The 21,812-nt window shown below is 38.7% G+C and overlaps 1 protein-coding gene and 1 non-coding gene across 2 annotated transcripts in view; one reads left to right on the top strand and one right to left on the bottom strand.

The window, feature by feature from the left end:
• Window positions 1-1,466: 1,466 nt before the first annotated feature.
• trnav-uac (transfer RNA valine (anticodon UAC)) lies at window positions 1,467-1,539 on the bottom strand. Its single transcript has one exon. It is a non-coding gene; the product is annotated as a tRNA-Val (tRNA).
• A 13,519-nt stretch (window positions 1,540-15,058) lies between these two features.
• Window positions 15,059-21,812, top strand: part of bcorl1 (BCL6 corepressor-like 1) — a 33,323-nt gene continuing 26,569 nt past the window's right edge. Inside the window, exon 1 of the mRNA XM_084719521.1 lies at window positions 15,059-15,976. The gene's annotated coding sequence lies outside the window, so the exon portion shown is untranslated. The remainder of the gene's footprint in view (window positions 15,977-21,812) is intronic.

The raw sequence follows: 21,812 nt of genomic DNA, 5'->3' as shown, positions 1-21,812 counted from the left end.
TATTTTTATGAAAGATTGTGGGTACTGTAGGTCTTGGCCATAGTGCATTTGATTAGAGTTTGGTAGTATGAACACAACAGAGATACCAACATAGTAGTCTGAATGCTAGAGGTATGTTTGCAGAATCTCACAGTCAATAAACCTAAATATTTCATTGACATGAATGATAGATTTGGGCAAACCAGCAGGTTTGAGAAAGTTGGATTTTTGCACTATACCACATAATTATTTTCACTCTAACATGTGTAGCTACCATATGGGTTTATCTTATGTTTTCTTAACTTACCTGTCAGGGAGGAGCTTGTATGAGACTGCATTATATTAAAGTCTGTTTCTAATACTCTGCCCCCTTTATGTTTGTAAGTTGAGTTACATTAGAAAAACTTATCAATATAGTGCAGTCCTGTTCAACACCACTGCAAACTACAACCTCAGTGATAAATATTATAGATAAATGAACACCTTGTCTGACAGTGTTAGGCACAACTGAACATTATTATTTTTGTTAAAGCAATTACAAGGGACTTTAATATCCTGTTGATTTTGGAGCCATCAGCAGACAAAAGTGTAGGTATTTCCACCATAATAACCACAAATATATAAAAGCAAAAATGATTTTAACTAAACAAAAATCTCCTTACTTATACCCAGCAAACATACTGTTCGCTGCAACTTTGCTTGGGAAAATATGAACACAGGCTTGTTTCATCTGATTTTAGGGAGAATGTGGCAGCAGCCATTAGGTATAACTGTACAGAAATAGTCAATCTTCTTGCAGATGGTCTTGTTAACTTACGTATGCCATATAGAGGCATCAGTAATAAACTGAAATTGTTTCATAACCAGTTAAAAACTTCTTGTAGTAGGTTTAACAGACTGCTACCAGTAGTACTACATATGGCTGAGCTATTGTATTAGACTGAGTTAGATTTTAGGGCTGCACAGTTGATCAAAATATAACTGAAATAGCAATACAGCCAAGTGCAATATCCAAATCAATGAAGCTGCAATTTTTTGATAAAAGCCAAATGTGTGACAAAACAGCATTATGATAAAGTGCTATAATACTGCAGAGATGCCCTAGTGTAGAAATGTACACAATGTACAAATGTTGTTTTCCAGATGTAAGAAAATATTTTTGTTTGGCACAGACCCCAACAGATGTCACACTATTATGATTTTAATAGACAATTATTATGCAAAAATGATCATTCCCGCTAACTGTGAATCATAGTGCAATCACATTATCTCTAAAAGAGAGGAAAAAAGATTGCAATATGCTTTTTAGCAAACAGTGCAGCCAAAGTTAGATTTTACAGCTGTAAGTCATAAAGTGTTTTTTCTAATGGGGTCTGCTTAATTGCATTAACGTTGTGCAGGTGTTTATGTCAATTTTAGCAGTTTTATTTTATCCAAAGATGAATACTAAGTGGTGGAAGCAAATTGTTTGGACAGAAAATGGATCGTGGTTCCACTGGGGCTCGAACCCAGGACCTTCTGCGTGTAAAGCAGACGTGATAACCGCTACACTATGGAACCAGATGATAGTGAATGGGCTCGCTTTCGGTAGAGATAGATGATAACAAACAAAACAAAAACGTGAATTGTGTTGTTATTACAGTCTTTTCTTCATGATACGATAAAAGAATGGCAACATCGACGGTATGCTGACATTCAGTGAACGTTCATGTAATGTTAAACTGAGCTCTCTGCTTCGTAGCGTCTGTTCAGCGAGAGAAAATATCGGTCAGCTTCTCTCTCCTCAGTAGGTCATCTAGCTTGGATACGAATGTAACGCTGCGTCTTAGCTGCTGGCGTTTCGGTTTAGTTCCGAGTTGACTCCTCCTGGGACGTCTTGCTTTTGTGACCGACCATACTGTAACGTATGGATCTGCAGCTTTGAGCTGAACTCATCATCGGTTTCCAACCTGCCGCCTGCATCTTATGTTCGTATGTTTATAAAGCTTTCCTTGTCTTATCCACCTACATCGGTGTGTGTGTGTGTGTGTGTGTGTGTGTGTGTGTGTGTGTGTGTGTGTACATTTTCAAACTTGTGATTCTAACAATTAAAACTTGGGGTAACATAGGTGTTTCCATAAAACAGGATACTGTATCTGTTCTGTATCAGTTTATAAAAACACACTGTATAAATTGATTAAAGAGCAGCGTAAGAGGAAAATTAATAAATAAACACAGTATGAATTGCAGAAAACGTCACCCTACGAATTAGAGCAGCATTAGAAGAATAAATAAATGAATACACACCACACACAAAAAGCATCACATTTTATAAAAAAAAAATACTGTGAATTATATGAAATACACCTAGTGAATTATTGCATATGAACTCTTTCACTATAAATAATTGCACAAAACAGTGGTCTGTGGAAAAAAACATTGTATGAGAGGAAAAAGTGAGGGGGTGAGATACTTGAGTACAGAGAAACCGTCTGTAAGGTATGTGTGTTTTGATGTAATGTGTTACTACTGTAATTATGACTGTACTCAGTGTATTGTCTCCAAGACAGAGCTGTCATGAAGTTAAAGCTGTCTGACAGTGAAGCATCACACATTAGAAATTAAAACTGAGGGTGAGACATAAATGTATATGACATGTTACCATGGTCCAGAAACAAATTCCATATACAGTATACTAGAGTGCTTAACAATAAATAGCGAAGTCTGTAAATATAAGAAAATCAGCAATAAGCACATAAAATATGTAGGATAAACCAGAGGTCCTCAATATTTCTCAGCCAATGATCCCTTTCTCATGCATATCCCATGAAATAATTTGACATAGCCTGTTTAAACTACTTAAATATGTGAGAGACCAACCAGAGTGAAAATACACATCAAATGCTGGATATAAAACAACAAATAAAAACAGTCTGCATTATGTTCTGCTTAAAAAAAAATGTGCATATAAGCATATGTATATAAGCATATAGCATATATAAAACATATAAGCAGATGCCATGTGCCCCTATTTGACAACCACTGGTATAAACAACATGCAACAATTGCAAACAGAGTATTTGACACATACAATAAAAAGTAGTGAGCAGCATTAAAAAATGAGACAACATACACACACACACACACACACACACACACACACACACAAAGGTGTAACATACAATGCTTAAACATAACCTTGCTCACATAGACTCAGTACTAGTTGACTAATCTGAGTTCAGTAGTTAAAGCAGTAATATTTGAGTTACACAGACTGTGAACACTGCAATTTATTTTGAAAGAGTAAAGTGTTTTGTTTTTGTTTAATATTGCACAAGTGACACACCTCTGACGTGCCAGTGGTTTAAACATTAGACATCACTGGTTGCGTGTGAGAGTAACAGCATGACTATAGTACTCAACCTTTTTCCTTAAGGGACCCCCTTTCTATCATTGAGTAAACTAACAACCCCTGACTAAGAAACACATTTTATGGAAATTTCATATTATATTCAATGTTTACCAATAACAGTACAGAACAACTGATAAATTGTACAATTTACCCAAATAGCGAATGCAATAACTGCAAGAAGGAATGTGTAAAATGAGCAGTTCGAATTCATTTTGAGCAGATTATTTCCTGTGAATGTTGCATCAGAGACGAGTTTTACTGAGGAACTTTTCATAAAATTTTCTGTCTGTATTATATATTGTATTTGTATCACTCATACATATATACTTGATATGCCTCCTTTTTTGAACAGATTCAGTGTTTTCTTCTTCCTGACACTTGGCCAATGTTCTGTTAGCTCTTTGGTTCTTTTAACTGTGTAGGCTATTATTCTAATGCAGGACAAGGCTGTAGAGTGAAGGCTCTGTGAAAATAGCTCACGTTTAGTTCTCCACAATGAAATTAATAATATCATTATCATGTGAGATCTTTGTAAGTGTAGGGACTACATCTTAAATAATATTATGAAAACATTAAAAATGGCAATGCCATTTATTCTACTTCACAAAAATGAATAAAATGCTATAAATATAGAAATCCATGCAGTCCCCCCATGAAACTTTGGCAACCCCCCATGGGCCTTTCTTTGGCCACACAGAGCCAAACCGTACCATGCTGAATTGCATTTTCATTATCACGTTAAGCATGCTGAACTGCGCCAAGTTGTGCCCAAGATGAAACTAGTCTGATGTGGGACCAAAGACAGCCCAAAGCTCCTCCAAGCGGGTTGCGGTGATGTCTCGCTGGCTGCAGCCAACCCATGATGACCCTCCTGTCTCCCCTTTGAACAAGCGAGTGTTGTGATACTGAGCCCATGTGTGTGCAGTAGAGGAGAGAGAGAGACTTTTCTTAAAGTCTCTTTGTGTTCAGCTCTCAGTACTTTTAGCTTCTAACAGAATCTTTATGTTTTGAAGTTTAGTTTCTCTCTTCTGTTGCCATTTGTTCTTTCAGGTATCTGCATTATTTTATTATCATATTCACTTTCAGCTGTGTCAGAGTTGCGTTAAGTTACTGCTGATGACCCCCACCCCTCAGCACGAATGAAAACATTTCCTGATTGTGCTGCTTCATAATAAAAGCATTTAAATAACGAAACAACAAGGGACTTTAATTGTGAAGAATTTACTGAAACAGTGTGTTTATCCAAGAGACGTATATGAACGTTTATCCACCGCTTTACAGCCGCTCGAGCTTGTGAAACAAGCAGGTAGCCCTGTTTTAATGGAAATGCAAGCCCCTGCTGTGCTGGGCTGACGGGTTGAGTCAAACCGAGTCGAGCCAGGCCAGCCTGTGTATGGAAAAGGGCCACTAGTGGGGCTTGGGACACCTAGGTTGGAACCATGCTGTAGTAGTGTTTCTTAAAGGGGCAGTCCATCCTGTATCTATGAACCTCAGCAGCTCACACCAAAACAATCTAGATGAATACATAGCACTACAGGTACCAGGAAAAGTATGTATTTTTGATTTTAGAATGAACTGTCCATTTAAACCTATTTGTAAAGGTGGTTGACAGGGCAAGGTCCTTTGCTATAGGCCAGCTAAAATTTTTCTGAAAGTTTTCTGGCCCACAAGTAGTGCATCAGGCACTTTCCATCTTTTAATGCAATGTCAATATTAAGGTCGGCTTAGAATAAAAGCTATAAACTGGAAAGTCAATGTATTTGACTCATTCATGGATTTGCATCTTGAGCACCATCTCCTCATCCTCAGACAGATTTTTGCTTTCAGACTGCTGTATCATGTATGCATGAAAAGGTGCACATTCACTCATCTTACCCGTTTCTCAGAGCGCTCCTGCACTGTGATGCTATCAGTTATATCTGCGACTGTTTCTGCTGTGGTCTCTGCATCAAATGCAAATGGATCTGTTAAGAGTTCAAAACTGAATTTCTAAGCCTCACAGTCACAATTCTCCTGCTGACTTCTACTTTGAGATATTCAGACTGTGTGTGAATATGTATATATCTCACTTTCACTAAAGTTGTGGGCTATGAGTGTTTGTTACTGTTTGAGGAGCCTTAAAGCAGGGACAGATGCTGATATTTTAAGCACTTCCCCCATGGGCCAACAAGTGCTGAAATTACAATGTATTAATTAAATAAGGAAGTACAGTTTTGGTGGCCTAAATGTTAGAGAACCACCGATCCACTTTTTTTCAGTTCCAGTACAGTTCCAATACCTGAATTTAGATCTCTGCAGATACCAATACTGTACCAATACCAGAGCTCTTTTTTATTGAGTTTTTAAATTAGTGTTTGTAATGTGTAATCTGTTTTTTACAGGACATGATAGTTTATGTTGGTAATTATCATTTTTGTTCTGGTTTAAGTTTTAATCATGAGTGAGCTGACTAGTACATTGTCTTACTTCAGCTTAATTTTGTAATATGGATTTGGGGCCTGTGTGTTGATACATATCAGTATAGAGTTGCTATGAAAGCTGTTTTTTTTCCACACTGCACAGCACATAAATCTCAATTAATAGCAATGTAGGACTTTGAAATTGGATCAGTATCTGAATTAGTGACATCAATCTGATATCTGATCATTGAAATATGTCAATATCAACCCCTGACACCAATATCTACTAAATGTAAACTTACGTAAAAACAATACAGAAAAGACCATTTAACACAAATTAACACAGCTTTGTGACACTTCTGTTGTCAGCTTTCATATTAATTGTGATTTAGTGTTTCTTCAAGGAATTGTTTCTGATGATAAACGAGCTAGACTTCTCAGCTGTTTGAGGAAACTGGCAGCACACACACCAGTACATACACCCCAGTATTAAAATGAGTACTGCAGTCCAGGTAGAGAGTTGGAGCAATAGATGGTATATTCAATAGACTGAAACGAGTTTCAGAGTGATTCCTCTCCAAGGATCGCACTAGCAGTTTGAGTAGGCTTGGTAAATGCTTTCATGGCCCCAACGCTTGCTTCAATGTTTTTGTAGAATGTTGAACCAAAAAGTGTGTAAGAATAGGGATGTTTGTGAAACTGTAACGTTGTGTTGGCTCGCAGTGCAGGGTTGAAACTTGGTAGCCACGGGGGGCAACCCCCATGGAATATTTAATGGCCACAGAGTAAGTTTTGGTGGCCGCAGGCAATTGGACCATGGTTTATGTCAAACCCTGCTTGAAGTGAGCATAAATCAAGCAACTTTCCAGATTAAATTCAAAGTCTTTCTACAGTAAATTGTCTGTTTACTGTGGAGTCTGAAATGAGTGAAGGCCCATTCTGTCGTGTAATTTTCACTTTACTCTCCTTCCTGGCTTGAAATTGTCTGCCCTCAGCATCGTCCTTCCATTTTTAGCCATTTTGACTGTGGCTCTTCAGCTTCCTTATAGATGCCAGTGAGGGAAGGGCAGAAAGGCTGCATTGGAAAATGTGGGGATGACAGCTGCATCTGTTTATCATGTGGGGTACAATAGCACACCTTGAGAGGCAGCCAGAGCTTGTATTCTCACTGATCCTGGCTCCAACACAGCGGGCCAGAATTAATAGACAAGGCAGATTCATATATGGGCAGGATCAAAATTCAAGACATGCTAGATCTATTCCACAAGCTCTGAATTCGACTGACATGCAATATGTAAGTGATACAAGAAGGCAATGATAATTATCAACTGGTGCACAATATCGTATTTGGATTTTTAAAATAAAAAATTTAAACAAAAAATGAACCAAGCAAAAATTAAAAATCTATATAGAGCTGAATTCAACTATTATTTTCATCAGCGATCTGACATCTGTCTCATCACTGGATCAACTAATCATTTGGTCCATAAAATGTCCAAAAGTTGGGGTGGGCTTCTTACGGGTTACTGTGGTTTATTGTACATCTGAACTTTTGTAACCAAACTACTTCTACATTACTGAAGTCACTCCATTTCTTTGGAACTAACTCCTCGACTGTGAAACGGGCAGCAATGAAACTTTCACTTTCAGCCACACTGGTTGCTGCTGTGTGTACTGGTGTGCATCATCAATTATTTTTTACAATCGATTAATAATTTTGAGCCATTTCTTATAATAAAATATATTGAAATTCTCTTATTTCAGCTTCTCAAATATTTTCTTGTTTCTGTAGTCCTTTATTACTGCAAACTGAATATCTTTGGGTTGTGGACAAAACAAGACATTTGAAGACATCACTTTGGACTTTGGGAAACAGTGATCAACATGTTTCACCATTGTCTGACATTTTGTGGACCAAACAACTAAAAGTGTAATTGAAAAAATAATCAACAGATTAATCAATAATGAAAATAAATGTTAGTTGCAGCCCTTCTTTTAAACAACATGTAGTTTTGTTTCCAAAACAATAGCCTTTACATCAGTTGAAGTGGTTTCCAGATAGTTCTGTTATGATTTTATTTTTGTTTTTTTGTGTCCACTTGGTGTGACATGCAGTGATATTTTATGTTTGGCTGCAAATCTGTTGCGGAGGTCCCCTTTTTCAGTTATTTCTTAGAATGTTATTAGAGTAAAAGCTGTCTTTCTTAATCTCTATAGACCCACAGTTTGTAAACAATGAGAAAGCTGCATGTGCATTTTGACAACAGAAGTATGGTGGACCACAACAGTGTGTCAATGAACCGCTGCAAACATGAGCAGTTTTGATCATGTCCTCTGTCCAGTCAACACATTTAATAGCTTGCAGCCATAGACACCACCGGTGTCTCTGAAATGGTCATGATCCTGTCGAAATTTTGAACAACTTCTATCGACCACTGGAATATCAATTCTGAAGTATCATATACTCAACAAACAGACATTTTGGTGATTTTGGTGGTGGAAAAATGTTTAATTCAACCTTTGCAGCCTGATAACTCGTCTAGATGATGGGGAGACCGCTACTCCTGTTGCCGAAGTTTGTTGGTGTGTTACCTTCATCAGCTGTGAAATAGTGTGAAACCAACCAGGATGTTAAAGATTCCTTGTGGAGTTTTGAGTGGGCTGAAGAGGTCAAAACGTCAGCACACTTTTAGTATATAGAAGAACTTTATTGTTTTTCATTTGTGCTCATCAAAATTCCCCAGAGCCAAAAGTGACATCTTCAGATTGCTTCTTTTGTACAAACATTCAAAACCACAAATATTCCTAATTTAATATAATAAATGGCAGACCAGTGACTGATATTCCTTGATATAAAGATGGACGACATGGCAGCAGCACAAAAGTCAAGCCAAAGACGCCCCCTGGTGACTGTCTGGCTGTAGTTTAGGTCTTAAACCCCAGGAGAGACTAAACTAATTCGCTGGACATGCCTATCCAGTATGCCTGTGCCTTTGCAGGAAGACCTGGCCCACTCTGCCTCTGATTGGCTATACACTAGCATTTACCTAGCTATGATGCTAACTGGTGCTATGAACTAGACAGGCCCAGGAACAGAGCGACCCAGCCACAGCAACACACATTTTTGTTCCCACTATTCAAAGTCAAAGTTTGTTTGTGTTTAGCCCTATCTAAAGCCTCATCTCAGAGTATCAGAGTACCAGAGTATCAATACTGCAAAACATGAGTATTGAAATCATTTAAAATATTCAGTATTCTACAGTGGGATTTTAAACTATGCAGTGTGTTCTCAGTTCAACAGAGAAAACCATTTGCTGTGACATGTCTGCGGCCATTGATGGTTCTCTTCTTGCACACACTTGTGATTCCAATAACACTGCTGACCCTGCAGAGCCTCTGTACAGGATCTCTGACAACACAGACAGCACATGCTAACTCTATCAGGAGTGTCCACCTCCTGAGTCACCATCCTACTCTTAAAGGTCCCATCTGTCTCTTATTCCTTAGAAACAACTTAAGAACAATCCCCTGCCTTTTTGTTTCAGACGTGGCACATTTGGAATAAGGAGTCCATTTACTTGGATTCCAAAAAATAAAACATTTTATCAGTTGATCCTAGTGGTATCTGTAATTTCCGTTTTCAGTGTTTTCAAGCATCCACCTCTGAAACCTCCGACACCATCCCAATAGAATCAGGGTGAATTCTGTTTCATTTGTGCTGCTTAAAAAGTTTGTGAATTACATTTGAAAAACCGCAGTGTCCCAGTTACTCAGGATAATCCAGAAACCTCACTGTCAACAGTTTCCAAACGGTCTGTTTCTTCAGTAGAAAGCTCAGTATTTCCAATAAGAAATCAGAGTGATGTCTGTATATTATCCAGAGTAGGTATTGTTTCAGTAAATGACCAGCTTGTACCTGCAGAATCCAGCTGTGCAGTTTCCTGAATGGGTGATGGTTTTGACACCACTTCAGTTAAAGCAATGTCCATTCATGGCAGGGGAAACTGTCCTAAATAATGTCCTGTATCTGTTGCTGTTGTCTGCAGAGGCCTTTAGTTTGCTGCGGTGCCTCTGACAGTGTTGCTTTGTCAAACATTTAAGGAACATCTCGGGTACTGCTCCAGTATTGTCTCTTGAGTCACAGGGAGCTTGACTCAACCTTAACTGTGCAGATGAGCTTTAAAGGGCTAGTGAGACCGTGCATACTGCATCATTAACTTGGCCTACCTAACCTCACAACATTGCCTGCTTCCCTCTTGGTGTATTCTCACATTCCACTGGTTAAGGGGTAGTTTGGATTATTTGAAATGGGGTTGTATGAGACAGTTGTATCACCTACAGTAGATGCTGGTCAACACGTCCCTAGTTTGTGGAAGTTGCAGGAGTGTAGGAAGCCAAGCAATGTACTGCTGTACTGCTCTGGACAGGGTCAGCAGCAAAAAATATTTTGGCCACCTTAAAAAAAAGACCTTTTCAAAAAAAAAAAAAAAAAAAAAAAATCAATATCAGCTTTAAGGCATACTATGCACATTTTCCTAAAAATATAGACTGGGGATCACTTTAACTATATTCATACAAAATTTGGCATTATTCAGAGGTGTGGGCGTGTTTATTTGTGTTTAAAATTGTAACCACTGCGAAACAGCCAGAAAATAACATTGATTTTTTCTGGTTGACTGCTTTGGTCTCACTAAGAGCACTCCCTCTCTTGAATAACTCTCTATATCTCTCTTTCTTCTGTTTGATGAGCCTGGGAGGAGGAGCCAACTTTGAGTTGTGTTTAAAACAACTTTTCATATTCTACTTTTAAGTGTGTGCTGTATTTAGAATATTTTACCACTTCACCACACCATCATACAGCCTTTTCAGATGGGAAACTACTGGCCAAAATTGCAATGTCCAAGCCAACCAGACTCAATTGGTGAAATCACTATTTTTACCTCACAGAACACAGGTATTTTTCATTGTGTGACTATGGTGTTTTAAAAGGTTTGTTCTGATTCATCAAAGTCATATGAAACTGCAAACAAACTAACACACTGAGGCAGTGGTAGAACAGCAACTCTCGTGCTCAGTGAGGTATAATTGCTGTTTTTGCAAAAGGAGTCTGGTTGAATGCGAGAGAGCAATATTTGGCTCATACAACAGTGTTTTCCCATCAGAAAAGGCTATCTAATAGTAAGGTAAAGCAATGATAAATATAATATATCTAAATATAGTGTACACTTTAACTAGAATTGATTTTTTATATTGGCCTTTTTAAAGTAGTTCAAATACATTTTGCTAGTTAAACAAAGAGAGACCAGAAAACTTGAATCTACCAGCCTTGTGTGCATCTATGTCACTGTTGGTTATTTGTTTACGCTTCAGTGTTTTGCCCAACTTCTATATTTGTATTTTTGGAACATCTCCTTTGTCTTGTCTGTGTCAAGTTGCCAAGAGAACAAGGACGAGCTGTTTCTGATGTATTTACCATACATGAGTTCCCTCCAAACACCTTAACAATCTATGATTCATTAGTGAAATAACAAGCCACAGGTTTGCTGGCATTTAGAAGCTAAAATTTCTGCTATTACAAACACTCTGCTTGTATTGGATGTCATAGCTACAGGTGATGGCAGAAACTGAAACTTAATTATGTTGGGTGGTTATAAACATAGACTGATTGTGATACTATTATCCCCTTGGCAGAAACGTCTAAACATGTTTTCGTAAAGCAGAGTTACTCAGCTGTCATGGTGTATGTAAACTATTTGTTCAGTTACTGTAGCCTATGTCTGGACTCTGTGTGTAATGTGGCAAAATATGAGATTGGATTTGATATGGGTAGACACTAGGGATGCACCGATCGACCTGCCAGAGACCAGAATGGTCAGTTTTCGGTGTGACTGGCCCTGACTGCTGACCGCTGACCAGCGGTCAGTGTCACATATCCAATTCTTTGTCGGTCATATTCACACACATGCTCTGCACGATAGTCACTTCATGCATGCTGCAGATAAACTGAGCGTAGCGTCACACACAGAACAGCATTGATCACAGACACACACTCAGACACGTGCTTGCATGAAGTCAGTGTTTGCAATAGATTCCAAGAACAGGTTAAAGAGAAGACAGACCACCTACAAGGCGACACAGCAGTTGAGCCGCTGACAAAGTTGCCAAACAGCGGAAAACTTTCTAGCTCTTCAGACTAATGTTAGCCAGCAGCAGACTGCTGTTCACAGACTGACGGCTAAAATTTCACCTCCTGTTCTGACTGAAGAATAAACAACCTGTGTTGATGCATCTCCTCAAACATTTTCTCGTCCAGACTTGTTTAACTTTTCCTTCTGTTTTTCTCAATACAAAGCTTTACTACAGCAAACTCTTGGACTGTGTCTGTCGCCAGTTTGTTTACGCCTTCTTACACATGAGATCACATGAAATTTGCACCCCATGAGATCCTGCGAGATTTCATGAGATCTTGCGAAATCGTGCTCCCTCTAGTACATAATCTGAATATAATGATATAATAATAAGGCCTGGCTGTAACCTGGAGAGTAACATTTAAAAAATCTGAATCGGCCAAGAAAATTGGAATTGGTGCATCTTGAGTAAACACAACGCAGTATCATCAGAAAAAAAATCATTGAGACATATCTAAATTGCTCTTTGACTGTTAAACAGGAAATGTTGCTAATCGCCACTTGACACAGATACTCCAGCCATGCTGGCCCCCCAGTTTCTTGGGCCCCTGAATCTGTGGCCAGCTGGTCTGTTCAGTAATCCAGTTGCAGTAATCAAATATTTAATACTTGATGTAACTCTTGCCTAAGTTTGGCTTTAATAAACTAGTGGATGAACTTGCCAATATCGGACACTTTAATTTTAAATGCTTTGCCACTTTTTGATGGACCTGTTGGTAATTAAATCAGAGTTTGCCATGTGCCATGATAAACTCAGCTGTACAGGATTTTATGGAAGTCTAAATGGCAAAATAAGTGCGTGAAGTCAGTGGACTAGATAATGCTGCTGGATCTTTGTAGTAACGGACACTTCAGGTGTATTGTGCTTATTTCATCTTGTGGGAGCTCAATTCACGGGTGAATAAGGTTCTGAATGGAAAAAAAGCAAGTTTCCTTCAAAAACAGTCCAAGGCACACTGGGTTTTTGCAAAGGACCTACGCTGATCACAACACTTTTGTCAATTTAAATAGGGATGCACAATATGGGATTTTTGCTGGTATCCAGTATGCTGACATTTTCCAACTCATTTTGCCCAATTGCTGATATATACACAGATTCTCTTCACCTAATTGCAGAGAACATCAAGTATCTCCTGTAGTGGAATTAACATATTACTGCGCCTACTGTTACTGTGATGGCCCACTGGCAGATACAGACATAAAACACACTGGTGCTTCACTGGTGCCTGTCTCTCTTTATTCCTCACAAGTTTGTTGTAATGATTGGGATGATGGCTCTTCGGATGGGTGTAGTCCTGTAGTGTTGAAGGAACATCATCTGGTTCCTCCTTGCATGACCAACACTGAGAGATCACGACAAATAGCACCTTTGCTATCCATTTCAAATACTTCAAAAACATCCACCCCACAGACAGTTTAAGTGTCATCTAATCAGGCTGTCATATTTGCAGAAATGGTCATTTTGGCACAGTGTTATATTTTTAAAATAATATTCACATCTGAGAAGATTTTTTTTAATTACCCAAAATGATTAATTTATTAATCATTAATTAATTGATTCATTCATTCATTTTATATAACCGCTTATTCCCGAAGGGTCACGGTGGGCTGGAGTCTATCCCAGCTGACATTGGGCGAGAGGCGGGGTCACCAGTTCATTGCAGGGCTGACACATGGAGACAAACAACCACTCACACTCACATTCACACCTACAGGCAATTTAGAGTCACCAGTTAACCTAGCCTGCATGTCTTTAGACTGTGGGAGGAAGCCGGAGAACCCGGAGAGAACCCACACAGACACGAGGAGAACATGCAAACTCCACACAGAAAGGCCCTGCCCCAGCATTAATTAATTCATGCTTATCAAAATATTTGGCAATTAATTTAACAGTTTACATCTGATTGATTAATCAATCAATCATTGCAGCTCTACCTGATACCTTTCATTCCTAATTTTAAACATATATTGCCAAGATAAAGGCATTTTAATTTTGTAGTAATCATACAGTGTGTCTTGCATTGCTGAAGGAGACTTGCATTTTTGTTTTGTTTCCTGAGATCATATTTCACCTATGCGATGAGCCTTTCACAGGATGGCAAAATCAGTGCTTTTGATATTGGGGCATTTAAACAGTTTACAGATGATAATTTTCATTGTTAAACAATGTCTGCTGAAGCAGAATATCTAAATCTTTGTGGACAAGTGAGACAGTCTTCTCTAGAATGACTATTTATGTGACTCCAGCGAAGTCCCCTGCAATTAAAGATTGAAACCCACTGAGCACCAGTCTGTTTGTTATTCACCTGTAGGGCTTTACACAAAACTAGGATCCAGGGTGCATGATTCTTCATCTCCACCTGCTGCAGACCAAAAACTGGCAGTAACATGTGGTATTGATAAATATATAGATACTTCAATACTTCTGGAGCCTGACTGATACTGGATTTTTGGTGCTGATACAGATACTAGGGATACTACCAATATTAGGGAGTAAAAGTCCTGATATATCGGCCAATATACTTTATTAATGTATATAAAATCCAAAATGACATCAGGGCACTGAAACAGCAATCTTTCTCTGGTATTTTAAATGATTATAAATAACTATAAATGAAAAACACAGACGGAACAACTTGAAACACAAATTGGGGGAAAAAATACACATAAAACACTGCCTATAAAACAAATACAAAATAATAAAAAGAATCTGCATTATGTTCTGCAATGAATATAACAGACAACATAAATGCTGACACAGACCAATATAGCTGTGCTAGGTCAATACTGGACCAATTATATCAGCAAACCGATATATCTGTCTGACTCTACTTTTGACAATCTTATGACCAACATAGGCCTTCATCAAGCTCACCAGGACCGACACAGGTGACCCTGATGAAGGTCTGTGTTGGTCATTTTAAACTAGCCAATGTAACTGGAAAACTTATCCTGATTGTGAAGTTTTATATCGGCCAGTATCGATAATTATTGGTCATGTAGGTCATGACTAACAACACGTGTACTCCAAAGGGTGGAAACGGCTAAAGGGATAAAATAAGTTTGTTGTATTAGCGTTGGATGATACAAACAAAATCAAATATCATGACATTTTTGCTCAAATACCTTGATATTGATATTTCTCAATATTCCAACAGCACTGCAGGTATGACAATTAGCCCTTTCACAAAATATTAACAGCATGAGATTTTTAATAAATAATGATCAGGAACGTGGATGTAATGACTAAGGTGGGTAAAGACAAATAATAGAACAGGTAAAATAGTCTGGGAAGTTTAGAAAATTACATCTCTTTACTGTAATGCAGTCTTTAAAACCAGGAAAAGTCCAGGAAAAACACTTATACCATATCATAATATGAGGATATCCTAAATCTACTTTAAGTACATGTTGCCATATAAAGTAAAGGCATTTTACATTTGCACAAACCCCAGTGTGCCTTAGATTGTAATGAAAGGAGACTTGCTTTTTTTTTTTTTTTTTTTTTTTTTTTTTTGAGATCATATTTCACCGATACAATGAGCCCTTCACAACATGACTAAATCAGTGCCTTTGATATTCTGGCATTTGAACAGTTTACAAATGATCGTTTTCAGTGTGACAGCAGCAGATCATGAAAACATCAAGTAATTCGACTTTACATATTTTTAAGTGAATACCTAAATGTGAGACAGTCTTCTTTGGATATGATATTTATGTGACTCCAGCGAAGTCCCCTGCAATTAAAGACTGAAACCCACCAAGCGCCAGTCTGTTTGTTATTCACCTGTAGGGCTTTACCCGGCGCTAGGACCCAGGGTGCGCGATTTTCATCTCCAGCTGCTGCAGACCGAAAACTGGCAATAAGGGAAGATCGCGAGGACAAGCCAAAATTGCATACTGTATTCAATCTACTTGAAAATCACATCGGTGGCCCCGCACGGACGCCTGTGTGGAGACAACAATAGCTTGTTGCGCTGTGTGCAGGCTTTGTGGCTGTAGACAGCTCGGAGCGCAAGGTAAGACGGTGCAATACCATGCGATTACTAATAACAAAGGCGTTACGGGCGAGCAGGGGGCATTAAAGGGGGCATTGCACAACGCTATTAAGGGCGAGTAAAACTCTGCCAAACTTTGACCTGGATATCTGTATTTTCTAGTTGTCGGTGTCTTGCGTGAGCCACAGCAGTTGCGGTGATGTCTCGCTGTTATCCCACGGCATTATGTAGGCTCGTGTCACATGTATGGACAGCCAAGTTGTGTATCGAGATGACATACTTGAGTGTGGTGTCCATGCGTGTCGGTTGTGGATGCAGCAGGCTGACACAGTAACTATACATGAAGTGATGCATTTCAATTTCAGCACACATATTTAACATCAGCTGGACGGAGCACCCGGCCATCCATTAACCTGGCAAACAAGAACATCACCCTTCACTGTTTTTTTTTTTCCCTGTGATCGGCTGCCATCCATCCCCATTCATTTATTGTGGAATAATTCATTACTTACACCAAGATGGAAGAATAATGCGTTTGATTTGTACTCAGCGTTCACCCCCCGCCGCCTTCCCAGCCTCGACATTCAATATTGACCAGGTGAACCACGAACTTAGACGGGACATCCTCGTCGCTCGTCGTAAACCATGGCGGCCTAAATAGGGTCGATAATCTCCAATATGACTCGCAGATAGATGACCATGTATGCCCACTTTGAAGACGACATTTCTTCAAAAAAATAAAAATTCAGGCCTTCGAAATAAACAACGTGCCTTCATCTCATCTGTGCTATCGCAGTTGTCATAGTGCATGTGCATGAACGGCACATACATCCCTGCACGGCTCGACACGTTTATAATAGCATGTATAACAAGTTCTCCCAAACCCCCACAGCTCCAGACATCCGATGTGGAGCCTGTGAACCAAACTCGTCTATAATTGGTGAAGCCCCGAGCAGCCGGTCACTACCGGGATAGCTGTGCGCGGTCGTTGAGGTCTCCGGGTTACCCCGGCTCAGACACAATGCGATGTGTCAGCTGCCCACTTTGTGATACTCCCGCTTCATGCCCACACGGTTTCATCTTTTTCACACCGATAGGCGTTTTTTTTTTTTTTTTGGTTTCCCAATTTCACGTTTGGCCATCTGTCAACGATTTGGCTGCCTGCACGCAGCCATTACTGAGCGAATGGCGAAGGGCATGTTAGGAGCCGAGCCACTCCGCGATAGAAAGGCAGCGAAATAGTTTGAGCTCGCGCTGCTCTCTCTGTCCGCGGACGGACGGACGGGATCGTTTGCCCTGCTGCACCGCCCCAGTGGTCAGGGACGGACGGCACGGATCGTGCGTGGTAGTAAACAAACTCTTTCAGTCAGTCACACGACGATGTCAAGCCTCGCTGTGTGAGTGTGTGTGTGTGCACGGTTATTTCCTCACCACCACCACAAGTGTTGAGAAAAGTAGGAAATTTGTTGGCCTAGAGGAGTGGATACCCTTGTAAACAGCAGGCCTACACTGGTTTCAGGATTCAGGTAAGACAAGTGGCCTAATTACAGCAGGGTAACCTGTGCTGCTGCTTAACTCCCGAGCCAAAATGTGATTATGGAACAGGAGAGCTAAATATCCAGTGGCTGTTTATCTTTGAGGGGAAATCAGACGCTGCTCAACGGACTGATTTCATACTGCAAACTTTTATGTGATGGCCTCTGTGTGGCTGGAAGTTGCAGATGTGTTGCCATTCACCTCATCATTGGTCCTCTTCTATTCTTCTCTGCTCTTTTGTCTCTGTTTTTCAGCACTTCAGTTCATTGAATTTGTTTTTTTTATATAGACCAGTATCACAATTCACAATTTGCCTCAGGGAGCTTTACAGTCTGTACAGTGAGCGATAGAGTCAGACCAATATATCAGCTGGCCGTTATTATAGGCCAGTATTTGCTATCACAGCTATATGAGTCTATAATCGGTATTGTGTGTTTGTCGACTGATAGGCACTGATGTAAAAATAATACAGTTTCTTTTTATAGTTTTTTTTTGTTTGTTTGGTTAATGAGCAGCATTTTATGTATGCTCGATCCTTTTTCTTAATTCAAACAGAACTATATAACATCCCACATCATATCTTTAAAAAACAGATGAGTATTTCATCAGGGGAGATATTTGATATTGATTTGATATTTGCGTTTGACTCGCCTGTATTGAAAAAGTCCAACAAGTCTAATAAGTCATGAGGACAAATTAGTCTTATTCATAATTTCACTATTTAAAAATAACAATGAAGATATCTCTCTCTCATATGACTTCTGTATCAAGATTTTTTTAATGTCATACCAAAAGACATTTAAAGTGAACTGAAACTTAGTGTCCCCTTATATTTTCTAAAACATCAGCTTTCACACTACATAAATATATGTATTTTTTTCAAGAATGGTGTTTCACAAAAAAAGCATTCTTTACTGCATATTTATCAGCTGCACTTTTATAAATAATATCAGCCAATATATCGATATCAGAATTTTTGTGCTCCCTAATATTGGTATTGGCATTGGTCCCAAAAAACTAGTATCCGTCAGGCCCTAGTGTGTGACACCCAGTGTCCTGACCTTTGAGCAAGTAAAGAAAATCTACCACCCAAGAAAAGGTTTAACATGGAAAAAAAGGAAGAAGCCTCAGGGAGAGCCTCAGAGGAGGGATTCTCCAAATAGGATGGACAGGCATGCAATAGATGACAAAACAAAACAGCAAAATCATGCTAAATATTATTATCAATATAATTGATGACAACATTTCCGATACATGACATTATAAAGGATACGTAAAGTCAAGCTGACCTCATGTTTAACTGTACACTTGTTCAAAGTGAAAGCCTAGGAAAAGTTGTAAGTTAAAGGGGGATTTTTATTCTATTACAAATGATGTAATATGATATTACCTCCAGGAGAAGTTCCTTTTTTCTTTGTATTAGAGCTATTTCATCCCCATAGTGCTCTGTATTTATAAAATAATCCAACTGTCCTGCAGTTGCTGTATGAACCATGTTTGGATCATTTCAGTCATGTTGTCTTGATGAACAGACTCAGCTTGTCTTGATTTTGTGTCAAGTCTGATGGAGAACTCAAGGGCTAAGATTAAAAAAAAATCTAAGCCTCATCCAAGTTTAGTTTGGAACTCAGTTCAAGCCCACTTCTCTATAAGAAAATAATGTGTATAAATCCAGTTACAACTAGGGCTGGGCAATTAATCAGTATTATATAGATATTGTGATGTGATATATTTTGGATAATCTTATAAGTGTTGTATTTTACTGGTTCTAAAGGCTGAAGTAAAGTGATGTAATCATCTGAGTTTACCAGACTGTTCTAGTAGTTCTAAGTCATTATATCCACATTACTGATGATTATTTCTCAATAATCCCATTGTATTAATATTTTGTAAGAACCAAGAGTCACCCCTGCAGTGTTTTCACAATCTGGTCAAAAATTGTCATTGTGACATCTGACTTTGTTCATTTTGCCCAGCCATAATTTACAGTATGCTATTTTAGAAAAAAAAAGTGTATATCCAGATATATATCATTGTCTAAAAATATTGATATATAATTTGTAAGTCATATTGTCCAGCCCTGAAAGTCTGGTTGTATAAAATTATCCAGCTCAAGGCCACTTCTCTGTAAGAAAATCGTGTGAATGAATCCAGTTCAAACCTGACCTGGTAATAGCAGGAAATGTGATTTTGACACACATGCTCTGCAAGATGTGAGTGACAGTGAGCTGAAGATGCACTGCAGAGCGAGTGGAGCTCTTTTTGTTCATATTCTTAATCAGTGATTATCAGTGGCCTTTTAGAGAAATTGTCTCAACATTGTCAAAACCAGGGAAATCCTGAAAAATCAAACAGTTTAGTTCAGCTCAGTGGAGTTGGGTATAGTTAGCACACATTATAGTCAGTTATAATGGCAGAGAGAACAGTATTCAACATGAATCCAAGGAAGTAAAGTTGTCAGGTCACTGCATGAGCTGAAATTTTATTTTGGGTTAAATGTGTGTTTTAGCATTTTCACTGAGGGACAATAAGAATTAGGAGGCAATTTGCAGATAAAATTAAAAATATTGTCTCTACAGATTCCCAATATCACTTTTCGTTTGCGGAGGAATGTGGAAATGGTTATATAGCTCATATCACACAAGCCAGTCTGAGTAAAGGGAAGACACAAGTGAGATTTAGCAAAACAGCCCACTGTCACCTTGTGAATGTTTTGTGTTTCAGAGCTTTTTATAGAACTGAAGCTATAAACCTCATCAGGTGTTAGTTAAGTTAGATCCATGGCATCAACACAAATTAGCTAAATTTACTGAAAGATAACATGTCTGAGTTATGGGTTATTAAATTCTACACAAAAATCAGCAGAAAACGCTTTTGTGTAATGATGCTCAACTTGTGGCTTGTGGGACAAAATCTGGCCCCCGAGGGGGCACCACGTGGCCCTTCAGCCATTTTCTAATTCATAATGCAAATAAACTGACACACTGTTGAAATGCCATTTTTTGTATGATTGGATAAATGAGGCTGTTAATAACAGCGAAGGCTGATCTTTGTGTGATGGCCTTCAGGATGTGCAAAGTGCAGCAGGATCAGACAGCCAGTTACGTGGGGGAAGATAAATATTAGCTGAATAGGAGCACAAGGTGCACAGAAATGTGTATTTCATACTAAAATAATGTGAATATGCTATTCATTCTGTCCCTAGTAGGAGCAGTTTATGTCAGAGGTTTTCAAAGTAGAAGGCGGGTCTCCCCAACAGGGCTCCAACAGTTTCAGTGGATGCTCACTGAATGGAAATGAAGAAATATTACAATAGTTATTAGATTAGTTACCAAAAAGAAGTTTCACACTAAATGTGTGTGATTTGGTTAAAGACGTAGTTCAGAGATACAGTGCGTGGTGGTGTTACTGATGTTCCCACTTTCCCAGAGTCAGAAAGTAATTAATATCTTTGGATACCTTTTTTCTGTGGTGTAATCTGAAGTTATGTAAAACAGCAATATTAAACTATTGTATCGTCAGTTGTTGAGTATCTGTAGGATCAGATAACATAATCATGATCCCATAGACATCCGGGAATTGAGCAAGCAAGCAAGCAACTAAGCAAGCCAACTAAGGGGGTGGGCACACTTTTTCAAGCTTTGTCTGAACAGAGGCCCACAGTCTCAGACTTAGAAAACTCCTTGTATTAGTTCATGAATAATTCCAACATTTCAGTTAATTAACATAGTTAATTAATTAGCATAGCGTCCACCGGTTACATTGCATTCTTTGCCTCTTTCCTCTGCTCTCTGTCAGTGATAGCTGCAGAAAGAGTTTTACACACATACACATGCAGAGCAGACTGAGGATCACTTTGGCTATATTTACACAAAACCTGGCATTGTGCTGAGGTGTGGACGTGTTTATTTGTGCTTTAGAATGTAACATCTGTGAAACAATCAGAAAATAAAGTTTTATTACTCAGATTCACAGCTTTGTTCTCGCTGATGGAGCTCCCTAACTCCATTCAGTCTGTAGCACTCTCTGCCTCTGTTCGTTTAGCTGGAGTGAAGGGCCCCACTTTTAATGGTGCGTTTCTAAACAATACTGCATATTTTACTGTTGATGGTTTAATCTCTTTCAAATGTTACCAAAGTATTTACAATTAAAATGCAGTGTAGTAAAATATCTGTCAGTACTTTTAAAAAGTTAATTTTATCAGTAAGGCAATAAGACAGTTAAGATGAAAATAAACATTTTGAAGAAAGAGCAGTTTTGGGCCTTTTGACATTAATTCATTTTATCTGCTAAACAACATTATTATTAAAGGTGAAATATG

Source organism: Lutjanus erythropterus, chromosome 5 (assembly GCF_056507025.1).
Source record: "Lutjanus erythropterus isolate fLutEry1 chromosome 5, fLutEry1.hap2, whole genome shotgun sequence".
NCBI classification, from domain to species: Eukaryota; Metazoa; Chordata; class Actinopteri; order Lutjaniformes; family Lutjanidae; genus Lutjanus; species Lutjanus erythropterus.
This window is presented reverse-complemented; position numbering and strand designations above follow the sequence as displayed.